At 46.5% G+C, this 23,649-nt stretch overlaps 1 pseudogene across 1 annotated transcript; it reads left to right on the plus strand.

Moving 5' to 3' along the window:
- Window positions 1-17,022, plus strand: LOC130151758 (myotubularin-related protein 4-like; annotated as a pseudogene). The gene is made up of 11 exons (XR_008822703.1): window positions 1-1,456; window positions 8,342-8,536; window positions 8,806-8,934; window positions 9,258-9,369; window positions 9,807-10,002; window positions 10,489-10,661; window positions 11,421-11,591; window positions 11,714-11,867; window positions 12,196-13,470; window positions 13,856-14,353; window positions 14,755-17,022. The product of XR_008822703.1 is annotated as a myotubularin-related protein 4-like (transcript).
- Window positions 17,023-23,649: the final 6,627 nt, after the last annotated feature.

Raw genomic sequence — 23,649 nt, forward strand, 5'->3', positions numbered from 1 at the left:
TCCGCTCCGCTCCGCCGCGTCGGCCCCGCAGCGCTGCCTGCGGCGGTGCTGCCCTTGACCCTGCTGAGTGCTCTCGGCTCTGCTCGCACCTGCCTGCCTGCTGCCTGCGCGCCGCAGGGATTGCCTGCTGTCTTTTAACCTTTTTTTATTATAAATACCGACTTTGGGGTAGTGGTGGTTTTTTTTAAAGAGCGCGAGCAGACATCACCAGACCCACGCAGTTTTCTTAAGCTGCTGGAAATAACTTTGGCCCAGGATTTACAGCCCAGTTTCCACCCGCCCCGGCCCCTGCAGACTCCAGCAGGCACGCGCTGCCTAACAGGTTTGCAGATTATTTTATAATTTTTAAACCATTTTTTCTCCTCATGGCTGTGCGATCACCGTAACTTTGGGTTTAGCTGAAAACAGCCTCTGCCTGAGCTCTCTACATTAAGAAGGCTCCTCGACACATTTCATGGGACCTTTGGGCAGACGATGGAACTTTACATTTTATTTTGTGGGGCCTTCAGTCGGGATCTTCTTAATGTGCGCGTGGAAGCGGTCATACCAGAACTTGGGCGTGCACAGAAAAAGCGCGAGAGAAACCAGAGATGCTGTAACTTTTTGCTTGCTACCTCTTTGGTGTGCTATCTAAACGTCCAAAGACTTTGAGAGCCTTTTTATTTCCTGGGAACTTGAAATTCTGAAGAGAAGCTCCGAGCTTTATTAGTTGTTCTCGAGAACTGTACCCGGAGTCAGACTCGGAACGTGGATTGCCCGGAGAAGAGTAAAGTTGATCTCCAGACTTGAAAGAAGCACTTCTGGCAGGATGGAGCAGGATGGAAGGGATCGACTCGATTTGCAGAACAGTACTGAAGCAAACTTCCTTTTCACCATACATTCAAGCAACACCTCCAGCATAATTTCTGAGAAGGCCGCTGGTAACTGCAGGTAACATTCAGGGGGAAGAGCTTGAGCTGACGTGGTCAGAAGTGCTGGCGAGAAGGTGAGGTGTCTCTCAGGGGTATTTGAGATGGATGTTTTGAACCTGTGGATCTCCCTAACCCTTGGGTGGGAAACACGAGGACACCACGTCCGTAGGGAGATCTCCCGGGGCCTCATCTCCGTGGGACCGGTGCGTTCCTAATGTGCCCCAGTGTTCCTGTAGGGCCGAACTGATTTCTTGCTTGCAACCTGTTCTGCTGACCTTTTGGGATTTATCTGCTGGAGGAGGGACTTATACTTCAGGATATTTTTTTTGTTTGTTTGTTTAAAATATGCCTTTGAGCTCCCAGTGGCCTTTGAGCATGTGGCACCAAGGAAGAGAAACGGTGATGGCAAGGACTGAAGAAGTTGTGCGGTAAGCAGTGCTGGCGGTGACCGAGGCGCTCTGTCCCCACTCTCCCACCTCCCTGCTGCTGGGACCGCATGCTGGGCAAGCCGACGAGCTTCGCCGATGGCCGGAGCCCACCGCAGGGTGAGAACTTGTTCCTGAGCGGTATGTGTGGCTGGAGCCTGCTGCTGCAGCTGGTAGCATGAGTGCTGGCCCTCAGCTGCAGCTGGCTGTCCTCTGGCCCTGGCTGCTCATGGTGACGCTGCAGGCAGCACTGGACCATACAGGGCTGGTGCTGGCAGCGGCGGTCGAGTCGGAGAGGTCGGCAGCACAGAAAGCCTTTATCAGGGTGATCCCCCTCAAAGTGGAGCCGATCGTCCCGGAAGGGGAGTTTGCAAAAGTTGCGGAGGTGACTCCAGCTCAAGGAAAGCTGCTCCAGGGAAGAGCAGCTGCATGTTACCCAGCTCCACCTGCCTTGCCTTCCTGCTCCTCTCCCCGCTTTGCCCTCCTTGCTGCTTCAGCTCCCAGCGCAATGCGTTTGGTTTTATTTCCTGGCTGCGGATTTATAGCCGAAGCGACGAGGTGTTTTGCGTGTGAGCTGTCCACCTGTGTGTTTTGTCACTTCGTGTTCCTGCCCCCCAGCCCTGCAGGCTGTGGTGAGAGAGAGGGGATGGTGCAGATCAGTCACGATCTGTAGCTGTGTTGTGTTAATGTTTAATTTTGGATGTGGTCAGTGGATTCCATGAAGATTATTGCATATCTTAATTGATGTTATAAAGCTGAATGTGTTGAGTCACATGTTGTGATGCTAAACATCTGGCCGAAAACATGATTTTTTTCTTTTTTGTGAAATCTGTAAGGTTTTACTCACGCTGCTGTGGGTTACTGGGCTTCTGCTACAGCTAAAATACATATCCAGACTTTGCCCACCAGAATGACTGACCCTGCTAGTTCTCACCTTGTGTGTTGCCTGTACCTGAAAGTTGTGTTTTACCCATACAGCGGTGCCTGTGGTGTCACCACCATGTGTTTTTGTAAGTGAAATCAATGCTGGTTTCTGACCTCTACTAAGGACCTTTACTTGCCACAGGCCCTTGTAAAAAGTCCCCCTCCAGCTTTCCTGTCAGCCCCTTCAGGTACTGGGAGCTGCTCTAAGGTCTCCCTGGAGCCATCTCTTCTCCAGGCTGAACAACCCCAGCTCCCTCAGCCTGTCTACACAGCAGAGGGCTCCAGTCCTCTGAGCATCTCGGTGGCCTCTTCTGGACTTGTTCCAACAGCTTCATGTCTTTCTTATGTTGAGGGCCTCAGAGAAGACAAGCACTGCACAGGGAGGGTCTCACCAGAGCAGAGCAGAGCAGAGGGGGAGAATCCCCTCGCTCGCCCTGCTGGGGATGTAGCCCGGGGCACGGTTGGATTTCTGGGCTGCAAGCACACGTTTCTGGGCCAAGTTGAGCTTCTCATCCACCAACACCCCACAATCCTTCCCCTCAGGGCTGCTCTCCATCCATTCTCTGCCCAGCCTGTGCTTGTGCTTGGTATTGCCCCAGCCCACATGCAGAACCTTGCACTTGTTGCTTCTTTCCTACTTTCCATTAGATCTAAAGATGTGGGTGACTTTCCTCCTACGGGACATGCAGCAAGAGCACTATGTCAGATCAAGGTTCTCTCTCTTTGAGTTTTAAAAATTTTTTCACAGGTTGGTACTTGCATAATGGCTGCTTAGAAAAGAAATCTTTGCCCAAAGGAGCCTGCTGTGTGGCCCAGCTCTCAACTAGGTGTTCAGGCCTGGACATAACTTTTAATACTGAAGTGCAAATCACTTCTGTTTTGATGGAGTTCTGAGAGTTCTGACACCGTTTAGGTAACAGAATGAAATGTTTGCATGTGGCTGAATTTTGTTGATTCAATAGCTGGTAAATATTCCCTGGTCAGCCTTCCAAAAATAATCTATCCAGGGGGATGCAGGAGGCTAGGCAGCAAATAAAGCAGGGCTTTGCCGGGTAGGGGGGTGGTTTCTCATTAAATGTGTCTTCAGGGAGACTGACATATTTGAAGCAAATGGGAGGGTGGTGGAATAGGTGCACACAGCCAGTGTGCATGTTGTAAAATATATGTTGTGATTTCTAGCCTTAGACTCTGTGTTAGCAATTACTATATCCAAATATATAAAAAAATTGAAAGTATCAGAGCTGCACAACAAAGGACAACCTTGGGAAGCACAAAAGCCAGGAAACAAAACCAGTGCACTTACAGGTACCTTAACTCTGCATCTTCATGTTGGATGATTTGCTGTTAGATGCTGGCAAAACAGTGTATTACTTCTGGAAGAACTAAATTCTGCAGCAGAGTGATAATGAGTGCTGCTTATTGTATGGAGCTCTTCCCTCTTTGTAGACAAGTCGGCTAAGAAGTTAATTGTATTTGTGATTGCTTTTGCTAAAAATGGTCTGGCGCTGGAGACTGTCCCAGTGTGCCTCCCCAGCTGAGGGCAAAGCCGTGTCTTTTTGCTGCTCTAACATTGTTTCTTGCTTGATAGTATCGCTGTAATGGTACCCAGTAATTTACAAGCGGAGCTGCAACCCTTTGCAGCCTGGGATCAGATTAGAAGATGCCGACAAGTGATGTTACAAGGTGGGACAAGTGCTTGCCCCTGTGTCTCTCTCACTTTCATGCACTCTTTAGCCTTTGCCCTCAAGACTGAAGTCTTGGCCAGGAGGCTCCGTGAGGGCCATGACTGCTTCTGGAGTGCCTTGTGCTGCATGAAAGGGGAAGAAATTAAAAGCCCTACACTCAGTTCCTCCTCTTCCTCGCTCATAGTTCAGGAGAGAGTGGAGAACCCCGCTGGAGTGTGTGCATCCCTGTAGGGGACTCTGTAACCGTAAGACTGGTAGACTTCAGACCTTTTGGAGAGCAACTCTGAATTCATTGGGTCGCAGATCTATACAACATGACACCAAAGGTACCGCATTATCAGTTTTCTATAAAAGTATAATTTAGCTGTTAGGGAAAGCAGAAGTTCAGGTCTCCATCTCTGAGTCCTCAGTGAAGTACAGCAGAGATGCAGGAGCCTTCAGGCACAATTCACTTGTAAAACAACGCCAAGGATGCAATTAACTATTTAGCTGACTGCATAGGCAGACGGGCATTGTATGCCAGCCGCTTATTACTCTCTGTCTACACAGCCACCTTGAGAAGACCTTGAGACTATGTTAGCAAGAGGGCTCCTCACAGACACTCAGTATCACCTTGCCTTGTTCATGCTGCAGTGGCTGTCGGGGAAGCGGCGGGAAACCAGTGGGCGTTGCTCCAGCACCATGGCTGAGCGCTCAGTCTCAGGCTTTTCAGATCATGCCCGTGAGCGAGGAGTTTAGTTGAGACTTGAGAAATGAAAGCACTTGTATACATGCCTCTCAGCTGGGAACCTTTAGGTGACAGCTGTGTAAACCCTCTTTCAGCTTTTTCTTGTTTCAAGCTAAGCTGTTTGACTTTGCATTGTGGATGAGCACTTTTATGGCCAGAGAGAGGTTACTTGATGCTTTCTGGATGATTGTTATGGGCTAAATGGCATGTACTGATGGTATCAGATGCACTTTAGCCTTGTGCTCCAAACGAATCTGGGAGTAAAAGCTCAACTGATAAAGTACAAATGCACCGCATACTCTGGCTTTGGGTTCTTGAGTAATTAAAAGTAAACTGAGGCTCTCTAAAGATTAATTTTGTCCACATACGTTAAAACACTATGGCACCTTCTGCCATGCCAGTTTCAAGAAAGGAGCTTTTTCCTTTGAAGAAAAGTTCCACAGCAACGGCCAGAAATGGTTCATATGTTTGTGGGTTTACAGGAGAACGCAGAGTCAAGCTATGGGGGCCTCCCTGACCTGGAAGCTCACTGCAAGCTCGGTTGCGGTTTTGATTTGTCTGCTGGCACCTGCTATACTTTCTGCTTGCTGGTGACTTCATGCTCATCAGTGGTGGCCATATCTCCTTGTGTTTATTGGCATGTCACTATGTCTGTTGAAACTGGCTACCTCAAGGCCAACCTCTGCCCAGCATTTGTTGCCGTGCTGAGAAGTTTGTGCTACAAAGTTTTCTGAATGTAATACGACTCTTTGGCAGTGTTTGTAGTATTACGTTAAGCAGGCTACCTCTGACTTCAGGTGGCCTACACAGCTAAACCCTTCTACCTTCTGCACCCCAAACAGTGCCATTGCATCCAAATGCCTGTTGGGAGCAGTCCCTGGCACACCACCTGCATTTCCCCAAAACGTGCTTAGGCATTGTTTGGGTAAGTGCTGGTTGGCACAGGCCAAAACCTGTAGGTGTGCTAACAAACAAGCTTGGATGATCACAGGCTGGTGCTTAAGTCCACACCTGGGCTCAGTTTCATTTACTAGTACAAACAAAGCCTTTGCTGCTGTCTGTATTAACCATACTTGAATGATCCTGAAGACAGGAATAGATCTTCTGGGAGTGACTGCTCTGTAAGTCCTTGCAAAACAGAACAGCAGCAGAGAGCACTGAAAGAAAAAGGAGCTCACAGTATTTTGACTTGGCTGAACATGAATATTATTTCTTTGGAAGTCTTCAATTTAAAGTCTTCATCGTTAGTGGCTATGAGGTGTCACTAACGATAATACGTTTTCTGCATTTATTGATAAGTTGCCTCAGGAGAATAAGGGAACATTGTCTTCGAGAAGCAAGACTGTTCCTGAAAAATGTGGTAGCTGCTGCTGAGATACTGTGCACCGTTGTTAGGAGGAGTTCAAAGCCTTGATGCATTTTCTTGGTGTACTGCCTTACAGCAAATAACATGAGCAGGCACTGTCATCCTCTGTGGAAAAGCAGGGCCTCTTACAGGGTGGCAGCATGAGAAAGAGATACCTTCAGGAGTGCTTCTAATAGCCCTCGCTGGCAGCTAAACAGCCTTTGAGCAATGGGTTGAGGTGTGTGCTGGTATGTGCTTTAGGATCTAGAGCATTACATCCCCTGCTTTGCCACCAATGCAACTTTTTCAGAGCTGTTGACCTACAAATAAAAGAAAAATACTTGGATGTTGTTTGTCAGGAGCTTTATCTATATCTTTGTTATTACTCCAGCTCATCTTCAGAGAGGTGCTGCATGAGGGGTGGTGGGATAGGGAGGGGCAAGCACTCTTGTAAAGAACTGAGGTGCGGGGCTGTCCAATTTATTACCCTGTCTCCAAGGAGAGCCAGGCACTGGGAGCAGCATCTTGGGGAAGTGTAATAAATGTGACAGGTATGCAGGTATTCTTTCCCGGTGCATCTTTGGAGCAGCCAATATCTTAGATTTCCTACAACAACTATTCAGGAGAATGTGTGGTCATGTTTCATGGTCACTTGGTGGACCCACCTTCCATGACTTCAGTGTATTTTGGAACCAATTTATACTTCCACATTGCACTGTGGCAGTGAGTCCACTGTCTGTTTTGTTGTTGTCTGGAAAATACTTGTTGAACATATATCATGACCATTCCAGTACCTGTTTGTGTTTCTATCAGGGAAAAATAAGTCTAATCTTCCAAATGCACTTTTTTATATCTTTTATGACCTTTTATGCTTCTCACCCATTCTTGTCCTCCTCTTGTGGTGGGGAGCTGTTTCCTACTTAAGTTGTCCCTATAGCAAAGCTCTTCTATACCTGTGATTGTCCTTGCCACCCTTCTCTGGAGGCTTGAGTACTATGTTATCCTTTTTGAGATGGATTGGTGAGAAATTTTTGTCACTCTGAAGATGCGTAAGATGTGATGCCATAATTTTTCCTGTCTTACTCTTTTCTAAATAACTGCTAACACATTCTTAACCGTTTTGCTTCTTTTGAGCATTGAGCTGAGGCTATTTGAGAGCTCCACAGTGACCTCAAAGTCTTTGAGGCTTGGCTGCTGATTTGTACTGAACTGCTCTGTGTCATAGCTGGGGTTATGCTTTGGTCATCTGTAAATACTTTACATATATTTATATTAAATTCTGTGCTCTCTTTTTATCACAACATCCTTTGCAACCTTTTCCAGACAGCCATAGATTCTCCTGGATAATTCTGTATCACCAGCAACTTTGTCACCTAATGGCCCATTCCCTTTCCAGGCTGCTTGTGAATGACTTGACTGGTGTGTTCATGTGAAAAAAGAACACTTATTCCTACCTCAGGCCTTCTGCCAGGCATCAATAAGCAACAGCCAGGGTAGGCTGTTTTCACATTTTAGGGGTTCTTAATAAACACCAGCTCAGGCCTCCACCCAGAAACTAACCAGTCTGATGGGAGTGAGCTAATCTTTCCAGCTTAGAAGTGATAAATGAGATGGTTTAACAACCAGTATATACTTTAAGTGAGGAAGAAAAAGGAGGAGAATGGAAGAACAGAACAGAATTAAAATAAATATTACTTTACCAAAGTACAACCATAATTATTTAAACCCTGTGGTTTAATGTTTAGATATTTATATATCTATATACAATAATATGCATATTATATATTATATATTTATAGATAATAGTATATATTTGTATATCATTATAAATAAAAATAGTTTAGTGAAGGCTAAATAACTGGCAGCTTCCCCCTGGCTGCAGAAACTCCCCGATCATTTCAGTGGTAGTTGATCCCCGGGCACAGCCCTCGATCCTTGGGGTGAGGCCCAGTGAGCTGCAGCTGACCCCGGAGCTGTCACCATCCACTGGCACCGGCTGCTCCCAACAGCCGCTGCAGCGACCTACTCCTCTGCAATCTCATTTTGCCAGCTGTTCCAGCTCCATTAGCCGCTCCTGTGCTGTCTTCTCGTGTTCCTCATGGCCGTGACATTAGTGACAGCTTCTGTGTCGCTGCTGCTGTTATTCAATAATGGTTATTTGAAATGCCCTGTCCCCTGTTTCAGTGCTTGAATGCAAGAGTAAATGCAGCAGACAAGGCAGTGAGGAGGGTTGCACAGGTGCGGACTGTACCTAAGGAGAGGTTGCTGGGCTTGTTCCTCACTTCTCCAGGTGAGGCTTCATTAGGCTCTCCCTTCCTTTGCAGATGTGTGCAATGGGGCAGTGATTGCACGCTGCAGCCAGCCTGAAATCAGCTGGTGGTGCTGGCGAAATGCTGATGACGAGTATCTTGTGGCACCTGTTGCCAAAGCCTGTTCCTTGAACCCTGGAGTAAAGGTATCTGGTGGCATGCCACACAACGGGAGCAGCGACGACAGCGAGGCCTGTGATGCTGACTTCGGTGAGACAGCTCACTCCCTTCCGTGCTCTCCTAAACATGAATTAGTCAGTGCTTTTTACACCTAAGTGTTGCTGTTGCTGCTAACAGGGCTGTCACAATGCAAGGTTTAAACCCAATATCCAGGTCGATAATCTGTGCCCTGTCATGCCTTAACAGCGGTGTGTGGGGCAGGTCCCTGGGCTCATTCACAGCCAGTGTTGGGGGGTACTGGAGGCCTGTTGTAGGAGGGAGGGAGGTGCTGGGAGCTCAGTCCGTGTCTGTCTCTGCAGACTCATCCCTGACCACGTGTTCAGGTGTGGAGAACGCAGGAACTCCTCAGGAGCTGCTGATTCTTGATGCCAGGTCCTACACTGTGGCTGTGGCCAACAGAGCAAAGGGAGGTGGCTGCGAATGTGAAGGTACAGAGGGCTAAGTGCATCCTGGAACATCTTCCTCTTGAACCTGCTTTGTCAAGGGGGTCCTAGAGCACAGCAGGGGGTGTGTGGGTGTGTGGGTGTCAGCATTTTGGTACTCAGTTTCTGGCACCACGTTCCCCTTCTTGCTCGTGCAGTCTGTTATTCCATATTTATCGCTGCTGGCCCACAAGTCTTTTCTAGAAAAACTGCCTACCTACTGCTGAAGACCAGAAATGGTACTGTGAGGGAACAGCTATACTAAGTGTATGGAGGCAGAGCTGCAGTGACAGCAGCTCTCTGGATGTTTGCATCTCTGTTGCGTTTAGAGTATTACCCAAAGTGTGAAGTCACATTCATGGGCATGGCCAACATTGACTCCATCCGGAACATTTTGCAGTATCTACGTACTGTCTGCAGCCAGGTGCCAGACCCCAGTAAGTGACTTTTCTCTAGCTGAGTTTGACATCATATATGTCAATGTCCTGGAGGGGGTTCCCTCCCTTTTCCTTTTTCCTGTCCCAGGTTTCTACCTCAGAAAATGGAGGGAATGTGCCCACAGTGATTGAACACTGCTTATTTTCACCCCTGGTAATCCAGAAGGGGTTGCAGCACTGCCTCAGTGTCACTTGGTTGTGTGTGTCCTTTGAGGGTTTGTAAAATGTAGAGTTGTATCTAGGAAAATTTGAAGTTAGGCGTTCAATTCTTTGTGCTTATTCTAGGCTGGCTGGCTCCTCTTGAGCATCTTTTAGAAAAGACTGATTTTCATTGTGGACTCCAAAAAGACTTCAGTTAAAGTGTATGTGTGTATATTTATTTATTTATCCTCCCACTGGAGAGCTAAGCAATCGTTTTCTTGCTTTTTGCACACCTTCTAGCTGGCTTTCAGCCCTGGAGAGTACCAAGTGGATGCCGCACCTTTCTGTCATGCTGAAGGCAGCAGTGCTAGTCTCCAGTGCAGTTGAAAGAGAAGGGCGTCCAGTGCTGGTTCATTGCTCAGACAGCTGGGACGGGACTCCGCAGATTGTAGCGCTGGCAAAGGTTCTTCTGGACCCTTACTACAGGACCATGGAGGTGTGGGTTGTGCTGGGCTGCTCATTCATGTCTGTTCAAAGGCAGCTTTTGTCTCTGAGTCTCCAGAGAAAGGAGCAGGGTCACATTTGTCAGTAAGCTTAGTGATGTTTCAGAGCTACAATTGTGGGTGTTGGGGTTTTCCATGTTCTTTTCCTGCCTGTTTTCGATGAATGGTACGTCACTCTTCTGCTCAGCTTGGTGAAGTACTGTGGTAAATAACCTCTTGTGTTCAAGGTTCAGCTGGTTCTCTGCTCCTAATTGTGCGTATTTTCCAAGCTGTTTCTTGTATAGAAATAACAGCTGTTAGTTTGTATTTGGAAACCTCTGACATTCAGGTTTGTTCCCAAACCAACCACAGGTGCAGCCTCCTTTCCAGCCCTTCAGAAGGCCTGCGTTTACCTTGCGCGAGTGGCAGATGGGCCTTGCCTTATCCTGCTATGTGCCTACAGAAGAGTGTCAGCAGTTAGTTTTTTCTTTTATTTACAGGGCTTCCAGGTGCCTGTTGAATCAGATTGGCTGGATTTCAGTCACAGGTTTGGTGACCAGGAGAAGGTGGAAGATCAGAATGAGCAGTGCCCAGTGTTTCTCCAGTGGCTGGATGCTGTTCATCAGCTTCTTGGCAATTTCCTTGCCTCTTTGAATTTAATGAAGCTTTTTTGGTAAGAGATATGCGTGCAAACATCTCTTTATCCCATGCCAGATGCAAGCAGAGGCAGAGGGAAGGCCATGATGTTTTAAAGTGTTGTAGCTGAAAGAAGACAGAAGTTGAATTCTTTAAAAATGTCCAAGTGTCTGAGTAGTGCTGGGACTTTCTGCTGGCATTCCTGACGTACCTTCACTGTGTGGGTCCAGCCCTGCCCTTCAGTTGTGCTATTTTGACCTGGGTCTGTATGTGTGATACTACTGCTGGCTTCTGTTAGCTCCTTGTAACTTCTTCCTCCCTTCCCAGTGCAGGCTCAGAGGACCTAACAGACTGCACAGTGACAAAGGGTTTATATTCTCTGGTTTCTTTCAATTGCTTCTTCTGCACGTCCCTTTCTAGCCCAGTGAATTCAGATACCATCAGCAGCACTGTTTTGATTAAAAGCCTAATTTGCATATCTCAGCAATATGAGTCTGAAACATTTTTAAAAAATACATTAGGGAAACAATGGCTATTAATCTCGGTCTTATCAAATAATACACGTTAGGGTTATAGAGGGATGGTTATGGTATGAGTTGACTGTTGCTTTCACTTTAAGTGATTCCTGTTGCTGTCCCTTCTCTGTCCTGCTCTGTGTGGAAAAGGACAGCAGTAGGGTCACCAGCTGGGTAGGAAGTGCAGGAGCCACCGCAGAGGAGCGCAAGACATTTCCCTTTCAGACAGGAGACACCATTTCCCAATGGCCCTGACAATTGTTCCCCTTCTAGTGCTGCAGGTGAAGCTGGTGCAGCACACGTATTCCTGCCTTTATGGGACCTTCCTTGGGAACAGCCCCTGCGAGTGAGAGATGCACAACATCTACAAGCGTACCTGCTCCGTGTGGTCCCTCCTACGGGCTGGCAATAAGAACTTCCACAATCTTCTCTATATGCCAGGGTCTGAGCAGGTCAGTAGAGCTCCTGGCCCAGTTTTCCAGACTTTTCATCTGCCAGGCACCAGGGACTGTGTGGGGAGTGTTTGGAGGGGTTTCCTTTTGCGTTCATCTCTGATTGTAAGTGGTGGTTGCAGGTGCTGCATCCAGTGTGCCATGTGCGAGGGCTGCATGTCTGGACAGCAGTGTATCTCCCAGCTTCCTCGCCACATCCTCTGGGACAGGATGGCATGGACATTTACCTGACCCTTGACCTCAGAGCCAGGAGTTCAGTGGCAGATGTTTGGATAGGTAAGAGCTTAGAGCTCCAGGCCCAAGTTGCTGCCTACCCGCAGGCTGCCTTTACCTCCTCACTCATTGTAGTCCCTCTGTTTTACCTGTTCTCATCTTTCCTGTGGAGAGCAAGAGCTCTGTAGCTCTTGTCCCAGCCACTTGGAGAAGAATGTGTGCAGCTCCCTGCTGCACCTAAAAAAGCAGATGGCAAAGGCCACGCTATAGCGTTGTTCTCATGCTGCTGCACCGCCCCTCCCCCACCCTTTGATCCGTAATTAGGAACATTTCCCGTCCCTCACCTCAGTTCTGACTGAAATGAGGGAAGTTTCAGGGGGTTTGTTGTGAGATTTGCTTTGCTTTTGGGTTCTGGATTACTAAAGACAAGATCTATGGATGACCTCCTCTCGGCTTGTGACTCCAGCAGCCCACTGACCCGCATGTCTAGTGATCCCAACCTGAATAACTGCTGTCAGGAGGTCTGGGTGGGCCTGGAAGCCCGGCATGCCGCTGCTGAGGGAGCTGAGCCACACTTGAGCGAAGGGCAGTGCGGTGGGTGCAGGAGAGACACAGCAGGTGGAGGAGCAAGAGGAAAACGCTCCCCTGCAAGCCAACAGCGCTTGTAGCAGCCATGCTGAGCGCACAGGACATAGCAAGCAACTGAGTGGCTGGGCTTCTGTGCCAGCAAGCAATGGCTCTCTGGAGGCAGAAAAGGGAAGTGAAACATACACGGAGGAACTGGATGGCACATGTCCAGCTCCAAATTCTTCCAGACAAGAAAACGCTGACAGGGTTTCCACCAGTTCCAGAAAGTTCCAGTTAGAAACCTGTCCTCGGGAACCTTTGAAGGCTACTGGCATGGTGTCCAATGGAGGAGACTGCCCCATGAGAAGTGCCACCTGCCAAGACATTCGCAGCCAGGTGTCCCTGGCACCAAAAGGGCCTTGACGTGACATCCCAAGCCCTGCCCTGGGCATTCACTGCCTGAATGAAGACAACAGCAAAGGTGACGCTGGAAGGAGTGCGCCCTGCAAGGAGTCTGGCTGGCTGGGGAGAGTCCCCCTAGATCAATGGCGCAAGCCCATTTCCCAGAGCCAAAGCAGTGAGTTCTTCTTCCTGGGGTCCAACTGGGACAGTTTTCAAGGAATGGTGACATCACTCCTCAGTGGGGAGCCTGCACCCAGATACCTCCTCTCCTATGGCTGCTGTAGCAAGAGGTTGAGCAGAAAACCTCTGTGGGCACCGGGCCTGTGTCTCAGTGGCCAGTGGGCTGCCAGGGAAGGTGCAAAACCCTCAGTCTGCTCTGGCCACGTCGGCACGCATTTTGCAGGCCCTGCAAGGAAGCCCAGCCATTCATGGCTACCCTGCCACCTGAAACAAGCGTCTGGTCCCAAGCACTTGCCACCAAAATGCCTTTCTCCTGTGCCTCCTCTCTATCTGGACAATGACGGGCTCCCCTTCCCCACAGCCATGATTCAGCACAGGCTGTGGCAGATCAAGGCCAGCTACAAGCAGGAGGTGGAGCAGCTGCGCAGGCAGGTGAGAGAGCTGCAGCTGCGCCTGGACATCTGCCATTTCTGTTCCCCCTCTGGCCGAGCCACCGATGGACTACCTGGATGACTTTGTAAGTAACTGCCTCTAACATCCCAACTCTGGCAGTGTGGCTCCAGCAGCGGCGGTCCCTGTGCCCCCCCTCACACTGCCCTTTCCAATGCACAGTTTGCAACCTTTTACTTTTGGGCTGAGTGGTTAAGCTTGTTCCTATGCTTTCTCAGCCCTGCTCCCCTCCTGTCCATGTGCCGTGTCCTCATGCTGCCTGGAGGTATCTCTGCATCTTGAGAGCAAGCAGTGGCTCCTACATAGTCATGAATGCTTTACCTCCTCGTATGGGGAGCTGTGGAGCCACCCACGTGTCCCTCACAAGCACTGAGCATGGCCAGAGCGGGGAGTGCCCTTGGCTGTGTGAATGAGGCAGCTGAGGGGATTTGTGACTTCACCTCTTCTTGCAGACATGTTTGAAGGAATCGGATGGCAGTGACACTGAGGATTTCTGTTCTGATCATAGTGAAGACTGTCAGAAGCAAGCTGGGAGCCTGTTGATAAGAAGGAGACTTGAGGTATGTGTTCTGTTATGGCAGTTGTAATGCAGCAGGGGAGGGTTTCTTTGCAGCTAACTGTGGTGGTTATGGCAGCAGAGTGTGATCTGGAAGCAAGGCAGAGAGCAGCCACCCTTGTCCTTTAACACATCCTCTGCATCCTCTGCTGCTGCAGTGCCCGATAGAAAGGGACCTGTGGGGTGGGCTCGCTCTGAGCTAGCCTGTTGTGGTCCAAAGCCAGCTCAGCCTGCACTGGGGCCCTGAGACCTGGTCGTTGTCATGTTGCAAACTGAAAGCTGATGAGGACTGGTGTCTGCCCTAGGTCACACGTTGGGTTGCAGACCACATGGCCTTGCATTGTTTTAACTGCGATTGTGAATTCTGGCTGGCCAAACGGAGGCATCACCGCAGGTAAACTATGCTATCACTGTAGTTCCACTCTTCTTCTCAGCCTGTTTCTCACAAACCTCACAAAATGCCTGTCTGCAATGTTTCTTCCCTCCAGCTCCCAGGAGAAAGTTTTAAGTCTTTATTTGCCAGGCCGCCTGAATTCCCTGCCGATTTCCATTCTGCATTGTTTCTGTTTTTCCAAGGCCTGTGATCCTTCTCCTAGGTAGTGATGCCCATTAGTACCTTTTTAGTGGTAGCCAGTTGGCTTGCTCTGGGAGACCACAGTATATACTTTAAGAAGCCTGTTGATATATCGTAAGTAAGGCTGGTACCTCATCCCTAAACTGGATCCTGTGTGCTTGCTGAAGTTTTGCTGTGGTGTTCCCAGGTCTCTTTTCACTGGTTTTCTTGCTCCTTGACAGGAACTGTAGGAATGTGTTTTGTGCTGGTTGCTGCCATCTGAAGTTACCCATCCCTGATCAGCAGTTGTACAACCCCGTCCTCGTTTGTAACTCCTGTGATGACCACATCCAAGTGTCTCGTGCCAGGGAGCTCATGAGCCAACATCTGAAGAAACCCATCACCACAGCTTCCAGCTGAATGCCAGACAAGGGACCTGTCTAAGCCCAGCCTTTTCTCTCATGGGTTTGAAGGGTGACTCTGCCTCCACTGTAATTGTGAAGGCTTTTGGTGCAACACTTGAACACCAAGCTTGAATGCACTGTCTTCAGCAGTCTTACGATCAGTCTGGAGCAGAGGAGCTGAGATTAGAGGGTATGGTGTGTGTCCCCACTCTGGTACTGGTGGGCCCACACATTGTAGTCTTGATGATCTAGAGCTAAAGAGAGGATTGCAACCTCTCTCTTTTGTGGGCTGGAAAGCAGTGTTTTCACAGCTACTGCCTGTGCAAAGTACCCCCAAAGCAATAGCAATAGAAAGGCATGTTTAGAACCAACTCCCCCTACAAAGGCAGGCTGCTGTACGAGAAGGAAGAGGGCAGGCTCCAGGTGGTACCGCGTGCTTTGGAAGGGCCTCAGCCTGTGTCTCTCAGTTCTGTAGATTCTTTTTCCATGAGTGTGATTTGCGATCAGCCTGGTGAACAAGACTCATTAGCCATCACTAATTGATTTTCTCTTGTGTGTTGAAGAGAAATTAATTCCAGCTGAAAATGGGCCAAGCAGATTTTGCCCGTTTTCACGTTCTGCTGGGATTGGTGAACGCACTTGACTTTGCCCCTGACCCCACTGCTGCAGGGAGATGGGAGACTGGCTTTTTCACTTCTGCTCTGCCCGTCTGCTTTGTCTGCGGTCATATCACAGCCTGGTGCTAACACAGGAATGGCACCCTGATCCTCTCCTGGCATGGAAACAGAACTTGTGTTCCTGTGTTGCTCCTCCTCCCCTTTTCTGCCCTCAGCTCTCCACTTCCTACTGCTCTTTATCCTGAAAACTTGATACCTTGAGGGTATAGGCCATAAGGTGTTGTTTTACCTCCTGGAATGTACTGTCTGGTGTATGCAAGGGCTTCAGTCCAAATGCTGCTATATATTTCTGTGCACTTAATGTAACCCGAAGAAGGAGAATGAAGCATCGATACCAAAATGGGGGTGGGGAAGGACACTGGCTGACATAGACACTATGGTCTTTGCTTTTCACTTCAGCATGTACAGCCAAGCTACAGTGATAAACACAACGTGTGGCATCTGTTCATGGTGAAAACAATCTCTCTGACTTGCCCCAGCGCTACCTAAAATGCCTCTTGAATTTGACTTGTCTTTTTGTCTCCTGTACAGTGGTCAGAGTTCAGAGTTGCCAATTTGTAGTTGCTTCTCTACTTCTTTAAAATAGAGAGCAGGAATCCCAGCTCATTCTAAAGAAAAGGAACTGGGTTTAGAAAAAAAGTAAGCTTTAGAAAGAAAAGGGGCTTTTAATCCCTAGATTCCTCGGGGAGTATCCATCCTGCCTCCTTTCTAAGAAATCTGTGGATATTAACAAGGGAGAAGAGTTTGAAAGCGGGGCATTTCTTTGCAGAAGTGCAGGTTTTCTTTCCAGCTAAATGACAGTGTCCGATATATTCTGCATCTCATGAGCTGAGACTTCTTATGTGGTGGGGAGGACCTGTGAAGACATTTGGTCTACTAATGAGGCAAAGTACTTTACACTGTTGTGATCTCCCAAAATTTTTGCTAATGGTTTGTCATCTCTGTTGGAGGGAATAGAATAATGACCCTTTTCTGCACTTTGATGTCAGCCTCTGGGTTTGTAAACCCCAATAGTGCAAACAAAGCTAGCATCATCTGAAGACGCTGTACTTACTTGGACTCTCCTTCTTTTCCATACTGGGAACAACCAATATGGCTTTGGGAAGAGAAGGCACCTTGCTTCAGATTTTCCCCTGCTTTGTACCTTGCAATCATTGCCAGATATGGAAGAGTGACCGTTAGGCTGGCAGAAGAAACTGGATTTGCTCCTGTTTTGCCCATGTTGGAATGACTGCAAGCAGTAAGGAAGCCAGAAACTAGGTACTCCTGGCCCTTCCGTTCAGGCCATTAGTCCAAACTGCTTTTAGCTCTTGTGAGTTTCAGCATCACAATGTGCTGGCCAAAAACTCTAAAATCAGTGTGATAGCATTGTGACAAACAAAATGTGCTGTACAACTCAGTACAGTCAAAATAAAATCTCTATATTAGTGCTGCTGTGTTTGGACCCATTCTTTCATTTGTGGTGAATTACTGTTGTTGCACAGTGCTTGCCAGGCTGCTTTCACTTACTGCTTTTTCCATTGCTGTTAGGAATTTAATATCCCTTCTCACAAATAAGAGCCAAGGGTAGGACACAAGCCACGCTATGCTATGGTCCTCTGCTCTGAGGCCCTCTGTTCTCTTCCAAACAAACCTGCAGCTGCTGGGGATACCAGCCTTCCAGCCTCTCCCATGATGACTTGGTGAGGAATTTTTCTTTCCCAAGGAATTGCTGCTAGGATTCACTAGCTCTTCACCAACAGTTTATATCACATTTTGCCGGCTAGGTCGTTGTAAGAGTCAGTCTAAAGAGAATGATACTGTCTCAACATTGCTAACAGAGACCTGGAGATGGAGTGCGGTCCTCATGGACACCAAGACCCAAAGACTCTGGGAAGGAGAACTGCATGGTATGAGGAGTACTATGCTGGTCCCTGCCACCCGGCACTGGAAGGAACAACTACGACAAGGCCGCATAACAGCTGTCCAGAAGATGGATCACAACCATTGCTGTAACAACGAACAAGAAAACTTGCACTTCAGGTGAACTTTCTTCATTATAATATCATTATAATACAAAACCACACCTCCTGGTCTGAAGCCACCCACCTCTAAGGCAAACCATGCCTCGGGCACTCCTCTTTGGACATACTGGTTACCTTGCTCAAGAAGGCGGAGATTGGCAACAATCCATGGGCCAGAGGAGGAGCAAGGTGTGTTGCTTGGCATAAAGGATGGCTCCTTAGAAACCCAACTTTGGAGATCTTCCCCACCAAGGATCACGACGATCAGAAGGACCGGCGGGATGGTGCCTGGACCTGGGACATAGGGACACCTTGGACCTGTGGTGGTAGCTATAGTCCTCTTTCCTTTTCTTTTTACTTTACCTTTTCTTCATTTTCTGTCACTATCTATTGCATGCCACTTTATGGGCAAACAATAAAGTTGTGCTGTTTGATCGAAGCATAACCCCTTGGCGTGGTCACCTTGATTTTTTGCGCTTCAAGATCATAGTAAACGAACCATTGTGAGTCCACTGTGTGGACCATGACAGCAGGCAATAACGATCCTGCTTCCTGCGTTTTTTTCTGCAGTGACACAGCTGAAGCTGCGCGGGATTGTACCACAGGAATCATTCTTGGGAAAGAAGAGGTGCCTCTTCCCTCCTACCTCATCGGAACTGCTGTGCGTGGGTGCTGTGTAGCTCATCCGATGTTCCTGGAAAGCATCAGAGGTATCAAGAGTGCCCAGATCCGCCGCACTGTCTTACATGTGGTTGTTTCATATGAAGAGCGGGTATGGTCAGCATTCTTTGTAGCCATGGCGTGCTGGGTTTCAGAGCGCTTCAACCTGTCAATGGGGAACAGAAGTGAATGTAGCTTGTAGGTTTTGGTCATTGCCAGCACTGAAGTGACCACTCTGCATTACAGATGCAGTGCTTGTCTACTTTGGGACCAGGAAAGTGCCTCTGTGCCCAGGAAACCTGTCAGATTTCTACTGAGTCATCAGGATCCCCACCCCCCCCACCCCCCACCCCCCAAGTTCTGGGCAAGCATGCCCACGAAAGGTGAGTGGAAATGGAGATAGATGCAGTGGAGGACTGTTAGGATGATTGTGGGAATGCAGAGCCTTTTGTCTGTGAAAGAACAGACCTTCCATGGAAAATGTCCTCATCCTGACTTCCGTGGGGGAACACATCCTAATTAGGGGCACGGGATTTCTGGCACCACAGATAAGTGGTTTTCTGCATAGCTCCAGTTAAAAGGATGAGTAGCCTCATAAAATCAAGTAAGATCAAGGCTAGTTGAAGTGACTGTAACGGGAGGGCAGCTTAACACTGCCTAGCCAAAGAACTGGAGTACATGCTGAGTCTGGTGAAAGGAGCAGGTTGTGGCATCTGCAAGTCCCTACTACTTGTCATCTCTTGAAGTGAATAAAAGCTCTTATTTCAATTGACATAATGAAGAATTCTGTGGCAGATTTTTCTGGCTTTAAATGAATGGCAGGGCATGTAAAACAAATGTGTGTAACATAAGAATATTTTAAAAATAGCAGATGGTTTGGCTGTTGACTGCAAGCATGATTTTCCATAGTAAATTCCACTGCAAGGGGGAACAAGGGAGACAGTCCCAAGAGTTTTTTTCTGGACTGTCTTATCCTAAAGATTTGCACTGGGTTTCCTGTCAGTGGCTTTTATTTGCTGGTGTTTCTCCTGACAGATGCTTTTTGGAAAGTAAGTGGTCTTTAATTCATCTGTGCTCAAATTTGCATGCCCTTAATGCAAAACAAATGCACTGATATCACCAGTGACAATGACTTAAGCTCAGTTCAGAGTTTTCTCGAGGATATTGAAATGTTATGGAAGATGAATGCCCAGACAAGAAAAATCCCACAACAGTCCTAAAGCAGTCGTGGAAAAAATTATGTGGATATTTGGACTTTACATTTTAATGAGACTCTTTGGAAACCTTAAATCCATTTTCTTTTCCTCTTCTAGGCTTACAGGAGGGAGAAGACAATGATTGTAAAGAGAAAATTTGGCATTAATGTCAGTGAAGAAAAGGGTTATGCTAGAGTATTAAATTCCTTTGCAGATACCCTCTGCATGTAGTGAATAAGTAGAATTAGGTTTAAGAAACACTGTAAAATTAAACTGTGTAAGATTACTTTTTTATGGAATATGCAGTAGTTGCCACAGAATAAATGTATGTTTTTCATTATATTTTTATTATGCATTTAAAGCACACTAAGGAGCACACAACCATCAAAGAAAAATAAACTTATTAGATTTAGCAAGTAATCATATCAGGTTTATGTATGGTTATATTTCTTGAAAACAGGAAAAGATGCATGTCAGATGTCCTTTCAGGCTATTTAGTAAGACATTTTTCTTTGGCAGAACAATATTAATGGCTCTTGTGCTATGTTCATGCTGTATTGCCATGAGCATTTTGCCTTTTTTATTGTAGTTTCTTGTAAGTGTGCCATTACAACTTGAGCAATCCAGTAGAGCATCTGGAAAAATATATTATTTTGATTTTTGTCTCTAAATGGGCATTAGTTTGTGTGTGAGCTTCTAAATTGTTTAAACGTTTAGGCAAACATTTGTGGTTTTGTGGGTGGTGTTGAAGAGTCGTTTCACATTGTCCTCCAGAAATGAAATTTGCGCAGTTAGGTGATCGTTTAACATTGGTTTGGAATATTTAGTGATCTAAGGCTGTTCTTCTCTTTCAGTTTCTCTTTCGTCGATAACGTGATTGTCATCTGTTCTTCATCAATGTTAAATCAGCCTCAGATTTTGGTCTCTGCCAGGCAAACCTCCACTGACTGCTTTCCCCCCTGTCCCCCAGCCCTGACTGGGGCTGCCTCCTACCCAAGCTCAGCATTTTAGCTTCAGGACACCAGCTTGCCTCAGCTGGTTACTGGTGCTTTGGAAGCTCTGTGTGTCCTGGCTATGTGATTTATGTTGTTGTAGGACTGGTCCTTGGCTATCGCTTCTCAATATTGGGGGTGTGTCTGTATTTCAGTTCAGGAGGCTCTTGGATGTGTCTGCGCTGTATGCCATGTGTCGAGTACATCAGGCTGCCCATGCTTCAGGAAATGTATTGGCGACGGGTATTTTATTAGTGTTTGCATATATCTGAGTTCCTCTGGTCAGTGTATTTTTTAGAAGGATTACATTTGCAATTGCTGGTCCAAGATGTTTGAAAACATCGCAAGCAAATTGCCCTTCAGTGATCTTCATCTCAGTCCTACAGCTTCTGAGCAGGGCTGCAGGGCGCATGGGTTTTCTTCCAGAGCCTGTGGTCCCCTCATGCCCCCAGCCCCCTAGTTCAGACACCATGACTAGAGGGGCAGGGGTGACCTTGGCCAGTTTTTGCATGGGTAAGTGGCCTCCCAAGAAGTACGCCTGAGTCTGGGCTTAATTACCGCCTGTCTGAGGCTTTATGGGCTGGTTACAAGGCAGATGTTATATTTTGATGATTTTGTATCAGTGCTAGAAGGAATTTAACATTGTCTAGACTCAGATAAAATACCCCTTTTGTTGGCCTAAGTAATACCATTGTAGTAAAGTTAATGTGAGTATTGAATGGGCACTTTAATGGAAGCGCTGAAAGCCAAAAGGGCAATACTTGTTTTCATGCTGAGTCGTGACAGTAATTTTAGCAATGAGACTTGACATTCTCTGCCTAATAAGAGCAATGTTTATGCTCAAGTTGTGACACTCTTTATATGAAGGAAAAATAAAGTTAAGCAGTAGTGTGTAGCTTTAGCAGCTTCACAGTTCCTACAGATGTCATAGTCCTTATTCATTTAGTTGACAAATGTCACTTCAGAAGCAAGTAATTTCTCTTAGTGGCAACCTGATTTATATTTGTGTAACACAATCCATTTTTTGGAAAAAGTGGACTTATTTTAAAGAATTGTTAATCTAAGATTCATTTCACTGAATATTTTGGGATTCCGTATTTTTATACCATCTATTACCAGAGCAACATCCTTGAATTTCTTTTTTTTACGGAAGTTCCTTCAGAAACTTTTCCATCATGTGTTAAACATTATAGGTATGTTAACTCCTGCATTATTATAGGAAAATTAGTTAAGGGTATATATGCAGTAGTGATCTGAGGCATCCTAGACAAGATGGAGCTCTGTTGCTCTGGGCAATGGGCATAGCTCAGAAGAGGCCACAGGCTTTGCACAGTAACAGTGACAAGGAGTTTCACTGATGAAACTTCCTTCACGCAGAGGTGAAGGATGCGGCATGGTGATTGATTGCTGTTAATCTGACTTAGAGCTCTGTGTTGGATACCTCTGTGACAGCCAACTCAAGTTTTTATTAGTTTGGTGCAAAAAGCCTGTGCATCTGTGAATTAAATTAACTCAGAGCTAGACTACACAGTTGGACAGCTTTTTGTGACCCACTGCGTACTTTATGCTGCATTTAATGTGGTACAAACTAAAATTTGTTACCGTCAAAGCATCTTCAGCACTTAAGTCTGGGAACATATTCAAAACATGAAGGATAGCCTTAAAAGCTACAAAGAAAAACAGTAAAAAAATATTGTGATGAATAGATCACTTCTTCCTCAAGCACCATTAAGGGGTTTTAGTTTTTGTATTTGCTTGTAACTTGGTCTCCTAGGAAAGCATTGTTCCTTTCTCGCTCCTTCCTTCTGCATGACTTCTGTGCTTTTTTGAAACATTTAATCAAAATCTGTGTCTAGTTGTACTAAGATGTTTCTGAAAGTTTTCAGAAAAATGACTACTGCTTTTGCAGCAGGATGTCTCTTTTTGCTGGGCACAGTCAGCTGTGGGATTGCATGGCTTGAGTGTTTAAACAAAGATAAAGATACTACATTTCTTCAGATCTTCAGGAACATACGCTGTAAGACCAAGAAATGCCAGAGAAGGATTTAGGAAAATTACAGAAACAGACACGTCGTTGTTTATAGTACTGAGTTGTTACCTTGTTTTACAGTAGCATTGTACAAAATGTAAAGGGATTCCTTGTTTATTTGAATGAAATGACCAAGAAAGACTAGTAATCACAAGGGAGGAAATGAATTTACTAATTTAGAGATGTCTGCTTTGCTTGAGTGATAGGATACACCAGAGTGAGCGCAGTAATGTACAGCTGGCTTGTAAAAACAGTCATCCAAATGCTGCTTCTCCAGCAGAGTAAGTAACGTTCACTTGCTGCAGCCGCATTATTTGGCTGAAGATTCAGCTGAATTCTTATCTGCGACAGGTTAGCCTAGCTTGAGGCAGTGTTATTTCATAGAATTCTGGACTGATGAACAACTGGGAAAGTGTTTTTTCTAGATTCTCTCAGTGGTTCACATAGAACAGTAAAGACTTGTGGTTTATTTCCAAATGGGTATGATCCTCTGATAGACACTGTTTATTTGAGCATAACTTCACCTTAAAGAGCTGTCACCTCTTGGGGGGTCTTGGCCATCAAATAAAGGGAGAAAGGGTGATCAGCGTTTATAGAGACAATAGCTAGTGTTTATTTTCTCTTCCAGATGGATGGGATAGTATAGGTATGCACCTTTGTAGAAATGCTAGAAGATTTATTAATGGCTTTAAAATTTAATCTGTGCAGTCTTGTTTCATGAAAAAGTCTTCCCTCGTATTGTGCAAAGATCCTGTTTTCATGTCTCTGCTCATGTGTGACCTTTTGCTGTATGTTCAGTAGGGCTGGCCCTGGAGATGCGTGACAAAGGTGACTCCTGGTCACATTTGTGTGGTATGTTAGCTGGCTGCTTACAGCTGCTTCCCCAAAACTGACTGAAGTTGTCATCAGTGAGCTTGGAGTGGTACCTAGTCAATATCTAAATATTGTTTCTTTTATGCTTTTGTTTGGGATGCCTATCATTATTTTCCCATCGTAAGCATCTGTATTTTTATATATAATTTTCTTGAGTAATTTAAATTAATTTTCAGAAATTGTCCAGCTCTTCATGTGGTTAGGGTACATGTGTAATTGTGTAGTTAGGACAGTTAATTGCACTGTTTAATGATGCTACATCAATTCCCTTATGAAGCATATTTAATGTGACAGACATGCGCA

Source organism: Falco biarmicus, chromosome 6 (assembly GCF_023638135.1).
Source record: "Falco biarmicus isolate bFalBia1 chromosome 6, bFalBia1.pri, whole genome shotgun sequence".
NCBI classification, from domain to species: Eukaryota; Metazoa; Chordata; class Aves; order Falconiformes; family Falconidae; genus Falco; species Falco biarmicus.